At 49.8% G+C, this 11188-nt stretch overlaps 1 protein-coding gene across 1 annotated transcript in view; it reads right to left on the bottom strand.

Moving 5' to 3' along the window:
* The window catches only part of bcas3 (BCAS3 microtubule associated cell migration factor), a 243483-nt gene that overhangs the window by 93877 nt on the left and 138418 nt on the right, over nucleotides 1-11188 (bottom strand). The gene's annotated exons all lie outside the window — the stretch shown is intronic.

Genomic DNA, 11188 nt, shown 5'->3' with positions numbered 1-11188 from the left:
TGAGTGTGTGTAAGAGAGGCAGGGGGAGTGAAGGAATTCAAATGTGTGTGTATATGTGTGTGTATATGTGTGTGTGTGTGTGTCCGTGTCCGGGCCCTGAGCCCTTCTCCCGTCGCTCTGACAGTGAGCGCTGGCCCGGGGGCGTCTGAGCGGCTGGAGCGAGTGGTGGCTGGTGAAAACTTAATGGCTCGTCCTGTTCCGCCACGGCATCTCTTGCCGGGCAGACAAGCCCCTCGCTCGGCGCGCAAGGGCCGACACAAGGCTGCGGTGAACTCATCGGCCGAACCCCATCCGCTCTGCACCGCTCCCCACAGCGCGCCATTAAGATTTGATGTTAAGAAAGAGCCAGCATTGTGTATGTCGTAACTCCACTGGCCCTGTTACTCCCCTCACCAGCCACACACTTGTACTAACACCACCACAACACTGGCACCCCAGCAGAGGCAACAGACAAGTGTGTTAGAAGAGAAACATATTTACATCTATAATGTGTATTCACATAGGTATTTATTGTTGGCATATACTGTATATTGTGTTTTATGTGTACATATATGTACAGATGCTTGTATTGGGTATATAATCATAAGAGAGAGAGAGAGAGAGCGAGAGAGAAAGAGAGAGAGAGAGAGAGAGAGAGAGAGGTCAGTCTAACACAGACTGTGAGAATAGCTGGTTGGAGGGTAAGGCTCAGGAGGAAGAGGAGAGGAGAGGAAAGGAGAGGAGAGAAGAGGGGGGTGGGATTGCTTAATGTCTGGCAGATGACAGATCCCTGAATTCCTTCCTTGCGCCTACAAGACGGCAGCAGCACTTGGCCGAACACTGCAGCTTTATCCGGGGCCACTGCGGTCCCGGGGCCGAGCCGCTGATTAGCATGCTGGCAGGAGAATCTAAACTGGCCATTGAAGGACCATCGCCTCGAGGTCCCTAATCTGAAATCATATTTTGCAACGACGCACAGGAACAAAGCAGGCCCAGTTAGTTTGCCCGCTCCCTAGCCGTCATCTTTTTGTCACTTGGCACAAAGGAGGCCCCTCAAAACTACGCCCCGGCCCACAACAATGGCCCCTCGGGACTCGCAGGCACGCCAAGAATGGGGAGCAAACCATACAGAGACACTTTTTAAAACACACTTTGCACTGGCCCTGACATCCGAGATAAATGGAAGCCTCTCTTCTTAATGCTTTAATGAAATTCCACAGGAGGGGTGGGGGTGGGGGGCGACCCTTCCTTCTGCGCCCTCCCCCACCTCGCCCTCATAAAGACACTAGATTATAGTGAAGCACATAGTGTATATGTGTGGTGTGTGTATATGTGTGGTGTGTGTATATGTGTGTGTGTGTGTGTTTTCATTTGACCCGCTCTCTGCCCACACCATGGCCCTGACATTTAACTTGTTCTGCTAGTTTTTTTTCCCATGGGCCAGGGGTGATTTGAGAGAGAGAGAGAACGTAGAGGGGCGAGGGGTAGTGTTCTCACAAAAACTAATTGTACCGATAATGGTGGTAATGGCTTTTTATTAAAATAATGACTAAGGGGAACTTCAGGGAGTGGAGGTGGGGGGTGGGGGGGTCGTTGGAAAGAAAGGGTGCAGTCTGTTCTGCTGGCTTCCCAGGGTGCAGTCTGTTCTGCTGGCTTCCCAGCACGTTGGTGGGTCCGTCTGCCCTGTGGTGTCGGGGGTCGGGTCATCAAGCTCCTCTACACACTGGGAGAGGACGAGCGGCATTACACACACAACCCTACACACACACAACCCTACACACACACACAACCCTACACACACACACACAACCCTACACACACACACAACCCTACACACACACACACACACAACCCTACACACACACACACAACCCTACACACACACACACACACACAACCCTACACACACACACAACCCTACACACACACACACACACACAACCCTACACACACACACAACCCTACACACACACACACAACCCTACACACAAAACACACAACACGCACCTCAGTAAGTAGTCATGCATCCAGGCCTTTCAGCATGCCGGCCTTCGGAGCCTGTTTATGCCCAGAGAGGTATTCCCCCCCCCCTACTGCCTGCCATCCTTGCTCTTCCCTGACCCGTGTCGACCCCTCTGAGAGTTATGAAAAATAACACATGTTCTGTGGGACTTTGAGACAAAGATGTACGGGTGGAGGGGTGTGTGTGTGTGTGTGTGTGTGTGTGTGTGTGTGTGTGTGTGTGTTTGTGAGGGGGTGAATAAAAAGGGGCTTTTTCTGCGTGCTCGGGGAGTACAAAGTGTCTCTCTTAAAAGAAATGCTTGTGCGCGCCGTAAACCCCTGGAAGATCATGGCCGGTGAGGATGGCGGCAGCCACTAAAACGGGAGATAAGCCCGGCTCAGACACTCATCTCCGCGCGTCGCTGTGCTCTGCCCCGTTCCCACAGGCCCTTTATCCTTTACACCTCCACAGGAAGTTCAGCCGAGCCCTGCAGCGCCGCACTCCACTCTGACACACACACACACACACACACACTCCACTCTGACACACACAATCACACACATACACACTCGCTCCAGCAAGGGCCGGTCACTGAGTAATTACAGGCATGTCATATTGAGTGTGTGTGCGTGTGTGTGCAAGGAGGATTTTGTTGTCCTCTTTTTTTATTCTCTTGTGCTGAATGCTCTGAATTTCTTAGACACAAACTTGCAGAAAAGGTGGCGCTGGGATGTCTGGGCCTCGTGAGTCACGCTGCTGGCAGCAAGAGATGCAACCGACTGCCGGCTGGCCATGTCTCTTTCACAATCCACCACAGGACAGAGAGAGAGAGAGAGAGAGAGGGAGGGAGAGGGAGAGGGAGAGAGAGACAGAGAGAGACAGAGAGAGAGAGATAGTGAGAGAGCAAAGGAGAGAGGGAGTGAGAGGGAGAGATAGAAAGTGTGTGAGAGACGGAGAGTTCAAGGGCCCATTCTTACTGTAACGTAGCCCTTCCAAATATTTACACTCGTTGGAGCCTTGGATTGAATGCAGTGTTAGGAATTTAACATATCTTTTACAATGCACTAGGGCTTTGGAGTACACAAAACACGCGGTGAACACGATCTGATGACGTCTAAGCAAACTACATGCATGACGGTGTGTGCTTATGTTAGCTAAGGGTGTTATCCTAGCGACCGGTGGAATTAAGCCCAGGGTTTGCATTGTTCGCATTTCCAGTATCTAACCGACTTGCCTTGATTTGCCGTAATTTATGACTCTCAGTACTAACAAGGCTGTATGGGCTGCATAATGTGGGAGCCTTCTGCTGATATATTTGTGATAGTATTTGGTATCCAACATTATCAATTCCCTCCGCTGCGGCTTATCACTAACCGCAATTACTTTAATTCCGATAACCATCCACTGCAACTCAAGCCACAGAGCTATTTCATTTGTGCCGTGCATTGGTTGCCTTCACTTTCCACTCAAGGGAAATGGCAAAATCCAGAAAGCTCACATTAATGGCAGAGAACAAGCAGCTTTAACTGAAAGGCTTCCAGAGGAGAAGCCGAAGCAGTTGATGTTGTAAGCGGTTAGCCAGTACTGAGCCTTGACATGTCTCGGATCTGTCTTTAGGCAGCCCCCAGGCAGGACGTGTGTGTGTGTGTGTGTGTGTGTGTGTGTGTGTGTGTGTGTGTGTGTGTGTATATGTGTGTGTGTGTGTGTTTGTTAGTGTGGGAGAGGATTCCCTGTAATTCAACGGTGTCCTGAGCCAAAACAATTGGATTTAGCCAGACGCCTACCGAAGCCACCACTGCTCATCCAACTTTACCTCTGTAAACTTGAATAAAATTCACACATTTTACAGGCGTTTTAAACACAGTTCATTAAACCAGGGACCTACAATCGAACACTGACGGGAAACAGAGTGACACACGGAGAGGAAAGAGAGGGACTTTTCATTCAAAGCAGGATTCCGAAGAAGAGTCCGAATCGTATTTCTGTCTGGGCTTTTTAGTGCACAAGGAGTCTGTAATGATTCGAGGGAGTCGTATCCTTAAGCGGCTGCCCTGAGAGTAGCCGGCGCATCATGAGGACATAATAACAGCATCCTTCAGCCGCGGAAAAACCGCACTGAACTCCTAATGCTTCTCTGTCTAAACAAACGCCGAGCGTAGACCCTCACTTAACACGAAACAATCTACACTGAAAATAAGATATGTGTCTGTCGCGAAAATTGAAAAAATACATATAATGACAGCGTCCCTTTGTGCCAACGGCTAATTTTAGCTGTACTGAAGAAGAAAAAAAAAAGCCCTGGGTCAACTGGCATTAAGCTGAGGGGAGATGCAGGCTGTAATTTGTGATCCTTCGGTGGCTTTTGGGTAATTTGGTGCAGGCCTTCATTAGGAAAGTGTTGGCAGCGATGATAAAGCTGGGCTTGTTTTTAGGAGTGATGATCTGTGCGGAGGACACGGAGGAGTGGAGAGGGAGAAGAGGAGGGGGGAGGGGGGGGGGGTAACCACATGCAAGGCATTAACAGTTCCCTCCATCAATAATTACAGACAGAGGGGTCCGAGTGACTAGGATTTATGCCCTACTCCACAGCTGCCTGGCCTCCCATCACATCGTAGAGACGGCACTGACAATATCAACACAGCGCTTCCAGAGGTACACAAGCAGTATCTATTCCTTCCCACCGAGATGTGTTGGCTGAAAATAAGGGGTAATAAAACAATCTGTAAATCAGCGGATGTGTATACAATTTATTTTTTTCCTCGGTGGTTGTGTGCGTATGCGTATGGGTGCGTGCGTGTATGTTGTTCTATGTCTTTTTTGGCGCGTAGGCTGTTGTCTACTAGCGTTACCAGAGCGAGCGTGGCAGGACGAGTGCAAAGAGCACCGACTCTCGAATGCTCGCGGCCCCAAAAGGAAGGAGATAAGTTGGAGTGCTTTCCTGGCAAATCTCGAGAGGCCCTGCTGAGGACTTCAGAGAAAACATTTTGGAAGCCAGCGTTGGGGTTGCTATCTGTATTTGTATAATTTCTGCCGCCTTCAGTTTACATTCCTGCAGGCGTTCTGACTGCTTTATTTTCAGAAATGGAGACGCTCGCTTTAGATTATGGCACCATAAATCCCACTGGATTGTTGTCCAGCACAAATAAACTGCACCTAGTGTTGATTTAAAAATATTTAAAACATTTTGAAAAGTGGAGAGAGAGAGAACTAGCTCACTTCCTGTGAAAGTTTTCCGGAAAAGCAGTAAACACAGCGCTGTCTGTCTCGGGAGGAGTCAGAAGGAGTCACAAGTCCAGCAGGGCGGAAGGGACACAGGGTGTGTGTGTGTGTGTGTGTGTGTGTGCGTGTGTGCATGTGTGTGTGTGTATGCATGTGTGTGTGTGTGTGTGTGTGCGCGTTCGTGCGTGCAGAGAGAGGGTGAGAGACAGTTGAAATGCAGGGTCAGTGTCCTTTCTCTCCATGCTAGCCTGTTCTGTTGCCAAATGCCCAGCTGCCAGTAGGTGTCTGCTTACAGGCCCTCTCAGAGATGTACAGACAGAGTGTAGTCCTCTGTGTTCTCTCTCTCCTCCCTCTCTCTCCCTCTCTCCTCCCTCCCTCTCCTTCTCTCCCTCTCTTCTCTCAGTCCACATATCCTCACTACAACAACACATGGAGGAAGATAGATTAATAAATAACATTTTCTGACCCTTGCGATGCCATCAGGAAGCATGTGATTTAGCAAAACCATTTTTATTGTGTGCGTGTGTGTGTGTGTGTGTGTGTGTGCGCGCCTACAGACCAGAAGCTAATTTCCGCTAATAGCCACACACACTAGGAAATAGGGGGTTTAAAAAAAAGAGGGGAAAGAGATTTGTACATGCGTAAGTGAGAAGCCTTTAGTGTGAGCGCACACAACATGAGAAAGCCCAGGTCCGTTTCAGTCCGATTCAATCTGTGTGAAATGAAAGTGTGGGCGGCTGTTTTCTTTCATTAAAGGTGAGGGCTTGTCTTTTTAGTCATGCAAATCCAGAGAGGTTGCGGACGGGGGCACCTGGCTAAGGAGCCGGGGTGGCCGGGCCGGCAGTGCTAAGAGGCTCCAGTCGCCGCTGGTTAGCAGGAGCTGTTTAAAGTAATATGAAGTGATGGCAAAATTGCAAACCAGATTGCAGAACTTCAGAAATGGGATCCGCACTGCCCCCCTTCCTTTATGTGCTCGTATAAGTCTGTGGTTAGTGTTTATTCTGATAGAACATGCTTGGGTATAGAGGAGCTGTCCTCGAAAATCAACGTCAACATTTTATCGTCCGCTACCAGATTTATATACTTGTAAAAACAAAAGAGGGGAAAAAAAAGAGAGAGAAAGTTTTGTTTTTCTTTTCATTTTGCACGCATGACAATCATAGGGCTCCCATTTTTTTCACCTCACTATTCTGCCTTCCTTACTTCGGTCACTTACACAAACACGCAATTACACCGTCACCTAAAACAGGCCATACTTGACAGTGATTTTAGGACAGCGAAAGGGCTTTTTTCTACTACATGGTGTGGAAAAAGCTCGGTAGGGCGGTAACTATCTGTTTTACAAATATATACGTGTTGCCGCCAGGCTGGGTATTTTAGTCACGCGTTTGGGGGTGATGAGGGGGACGTCTCCCTGGGCCGGGATGACCTGACCTTTCCCTGTCCCCGCCGCTGCCAGACCCGGAGCGCTCCCCGCCCTGCAGCTCCGTCTTAATTACGCCACAATTAGGCCCTACAAATGCGGCCCGCGCGCCTGCCCTCTGCGTCTGAGCACGCTCCGTGTTTTCAATTTCCTGCTGTAATGGGCCTGTAATGTCTGCCCTGCCGCCTGCCGTGCTGACCCCGCCAGGTCCAGGGGTCGTGACCTCAGGGTCTGGTTGTGTGTTGCAGTGCGACCGGGGGGCTGAGGAGGAGGGTGGTGATGGTAGTGTGTGTGTGTGTGTGTGTGTGTGTGTGTGTGTGTGTGTGTGTGTGCGTTTGTGTGTGTGTGTGTGTATGTGTGTGAGTGTTTGTGTGGTGATACAGAAAGAAGTGGGATGATTACACAGTTAGGTGGTATACCATTACCTAGCATTAGTATTAGTATAGCAATGGTAACAAGAGGACTGCATGGGGGAAGACAGCAAGCATCACAAGACAAACACAGGGCGAGACTCCAGGCATCAGACACACACACAATCACACACACAGACAGTCAGACAGACAATGACACACACACATTCTTTCACAGAGCGGTCCCTTCCCATGCGTGTCCTGACAAAAAGAGCATTGAGGAGATGTGCGGCACGTCTGTGAGAAGTGTCAGGCCGCTGAAGAGGGGCTTTATGGCCAAACTGTGTGGTGAGCTGCAGGCGTCTCTCTCTCTCACACACACACACACACAAAACCAAACAAGAGATCATTATTTATGGGAGTTCATCACTAAACAACATGCTAAGCCTGTGCTGTGGTAGGTGTTTACGAGCGTGTTTTCCTTTTTTGTGAGTGTGTGTGTGTGTGTGTGTTGCTTGTTACAAGTCTCAAAGACCTTATTTTCAACATCCTTTCCACATTAAAATTTACTGGAGATTGTCATATTCATATAAAAGATTGAACGCAGCAGAGCACCATGGTGGAGTTGGCAGTAACGGCTTTGGCCCAAAATTTCCTCTCAAGTGTTTCTTTTTTCCCTTCCCTTCTTTCTTTCTTTTTTCCTTTGCTTCAGTGAGCACTGAAGCCTCGACTCTGATCACTTCCCCTCCAAGTACATGCAGCTTAATACATCACTCAAGAAGCTGCTAGCGCTAAATGTTAGTAGTCCCACTCAATGAATATCATATGCACTCTTAAAAAGTGCTGCCAGATTCCACGGCATGCATGTCAGCCCCCCCCCCCCCCCCCCCCCCCCCTCACCCCAAGCTCTCTGCTCCCGCGACCCCCTCCCACTACCACCAGCCCACTGCTTCTGGCACTGACACACACGAGATATGCATTATGTTTGCCACTGTGAATTTATTCCCATGGTTTTGGTGCGGCATGCGTACACTGCACTTATTAAAGGCAAATGGAGAGAGGGGGAGAGAAAGAGAAAGGGAAAGAGAGAGAGAAAGAGAAAGGGAAAGAGAGAGAGAGAGAGAGAGAGAGAGAGAGAGAGAGAGAGGTCTTTGCAAATTGTGGAGAGCCTTTTTAGGAAGCAATTGCGCATTTCTGAGACTCAAATTGAGCTAATGTAATGCAATACCCACACTAGGACTTTTAAATGAGTGCAGTATCTGATCGACAGTGGACAGAAAGGGGAAGAGGGTCATCAATTCTTATTTAAGGCCTGCTCCATACGGCTATTTCATCCGGTGGCCATTATTACAATAAATTGACCTGGATTTGCCATTTACTTTTTTTCGGTGGAGTCACGGCTTCACTACATTTCCCAGAGGTTCAATTTTAAACAAAAACGAAGCATTAAAGCAGTATGTGTGTGTTAGTAATAAGGAGAAAGCTGGTATAAAAAAAAAACTAAAAACACAGAGAGCGAGAGACTTTTAGTTCCACTGGCCACTCTCTGTGAGACTCGAATATGACGGAACACCAATACCTAACCGAAAAAGGAGAGGATTTTGAAAATAAACAACAGCGAGAGAGCGCATAAATATCAATAAACACCATTCTTCCGTCTCGGAAGCCTGCTGCTTTATTTGATTAAGCAGGGTGAAAAACAGAGCAAGTCAAGCTTGTTGCTTTTCTTCCTCCTTCCTCCCCCCCCGCCCCCCCTTGCAATCTTCTCCTCGCCCCTAATGGGATTCGGAAGTTTGAGTGGAGCTGCCTGGCTAGCCCCGGCGTCACCTCCCCATCTGGAAGGGAACTCGCCAGCCTTGGGGCTACTTCCCAACCCTTCCCAGCTGCCGGGGGTTCGGGGCCTTTTTTTTTTTGTTTTTGTGGGCTCGCGCTCACAAGCATATTTTTATAAATGATTGCCATATCCTCCACCAGCTGCTGACCCTGCTCCTGTCCCTGACTGAATGGGGGCATGGTTCTCATTTTTTGGGGAGCCGGCAGCAACACCGGTGCTGACCCTGCCCTGGCTAGCACACTACGGCTAGCTCCCCCGACAGCTCTGCGTGCGAAGGGCCGCGCCCCGCCCCGGTGGAGTGTGAGGGTAGCGGAGTGGACACCGGGGGACCCCGGGGAGCCGCCGTGACCTCACTCCTCGCCAGTGTCGACACGCAGGGGCCCGAGCCGCAAACAAGACATAACAGCTGGAGAAAATGATGTTTGTGTGATAAAAGACTGCATTTCATTACGGCCTGCACCTTGTGACATTTATTGCTTGTAAGTCTGTCTGTGTGTGTGTGTGTGTGTGTGTGTGTGTGTATGTGTATGTGTGTGTGCGTGTGCGTGTGTATTTCCTTTCATGAGTGGACCAATATCTGATGCAGATCCGTGGCCGTGAGTCACCAGTCTCTGGGCTGCTCTTGGTTCTAACAGTGGTTTTGATCAAAGGTCCTGGCGCGCGGAGGAGGAGCCTCCCCATGTCAGCGCTGTACCGCCTGGCCCATGAGTAACTGGGGGGTTTCCATGGTTTCCCAAATAATACTTCACAGTTCAGTTTTTTTTTTTTATGGGAACCACACACTTTTTGGAGGACTCTGCTGAGCTGATAGTGTATTCAAAACCGTTTCAAAGAGGCAGCATTTCCACCACCACTCGCATGCCCAGGATGGGATGTGTTGACCTGGATACAGTGCTGTGTGTGTGTGTGTGTGTGGTCTTATGGTGTTTACCTGTGTGTGTGTGTGTGTGTGTGTGTGTGTGTGTGTGGTCTTATGGTGTTTACCTGTGTGTGTGTGTGTGTGTGTGTGTGTGTGTGTGTGTGTGTGTGTGTGTGTGTGGTCTTATGGTGTTTACCTGTGTGTGTGTGTGTGTGTGTGTGTGTGTGTGTGTGTGTGTGTAAGTGTGTGTGTGTGTGTGTGTGTGTGTGTGTGTGTGTGTGGTCTTATGGTGTTTACCTGTGTGTGTGTGTGTGTGTGTGTGTGTGTGTGTGTGTGAGAGTGTGTGTGTGTGTGTGTGTGAGTGTGTGTGTGTTTGTGTGAGTGTGTGTGTGTATTATTTCTGGGATGTTGAGGTGGCAGCCTTGGGGAGGGACAGGGAACAAAGACAAGTGGAGGAGGCGCGAGCGAGCCCGAGCGTCACCCCAGCTTGTGAAAGTTTAAAGAGCCCGCGGCCTACCTGCACCTCCTGCAGTAACTGTCATACGCTCCCGGAGGGGCCCGGCATTAATTAAAAATAAATTTGCCGTTAACGCTTAGGCTGGTGCCAATACGCTGCAAGTTTGTGCTGCTGCAGTATTGATGAGGCCGGTGGCGCTGCATAATTGATGGGGGGGCTGCGGTGGGGGCTCTTCAGGTGAGGGGCTGGGAGTGCGGGGCCAAAGAAACACGGGCACAGTCTCAGCTCAGTGCCTGCTGGGCTCCTCACAGCTGCCCTGCTATTCTAGCTTCACAACCATACACACACATGCATGCACGCACACACACACACACACACACACACACTGCACATAAACACCCACAATGGCACAAAACCCATGCAACTTCAGTACTACCAGCCAACTGCATCAAGCTTACACTTGTGTGTTCCCTTCTCCCCCTCTACCTCTGTCTCACACAACCACACACACACACACACACACACACGCACACACGCACACACACAGCTCCCCTCCACAGAGCCCACATGTGATGGGACGGTGGAGGTAATTGCACAGTAATGCCTCATTATGGCACCGCAGTAATTTCAGGGACCGGACACTTCAAAGGAGGCAGCAGAGAAACCTCTTCACAGACGGGGCCCTGTGAGAGTTATTGCGAGTCTGTGTAACCCTTCGCTTTGTTTTCACTGCTATTGTTTTTGGGCCTCTGCCCGCGCGGTCCCAAATACACACATCATACGGCGAGGCAATCACTGCATGTTTTTTTTTCTCCTGCGTTATAATTGTTGGAGCCGATCACAAAGCGCAGAACTGCATAATGGCTGAAAATTGGACCCTGCAAGTTTGTGGGAGGCCGGCGCGAGTTAAAACCTGATATTGGCGGAGGGCTTATCTAAATAAATGCAGGCGGCTGGCCCATGGGTCTTGGTGTGAACCTGGCTCCGGTCAGGGCTTCTGAACCTCCAGAGTGGGCAAGCAAGCAAGCATGCAGGCAGACAGACGCAGGCAGGCAGGCGGGCCGG

The sequence above is a fragment of the Clupea harengus genome, chromosome 9, assembly GCF_900700415.2.
Source record: "Clupea harengus chromosome 9, Ch_v2.0.2, whole genome shotgun sequence".
NCBI classification, from domain to species: domain Eukaryota; kingdom Metazoa; phylum Chordata; class Actinopteri; order Clupeiformes; family Clupeidae; genus Clupea; species Clupea harengus.
This window is presented reverse-complemented; position numbering and strand designations above follow the sequence as displayed.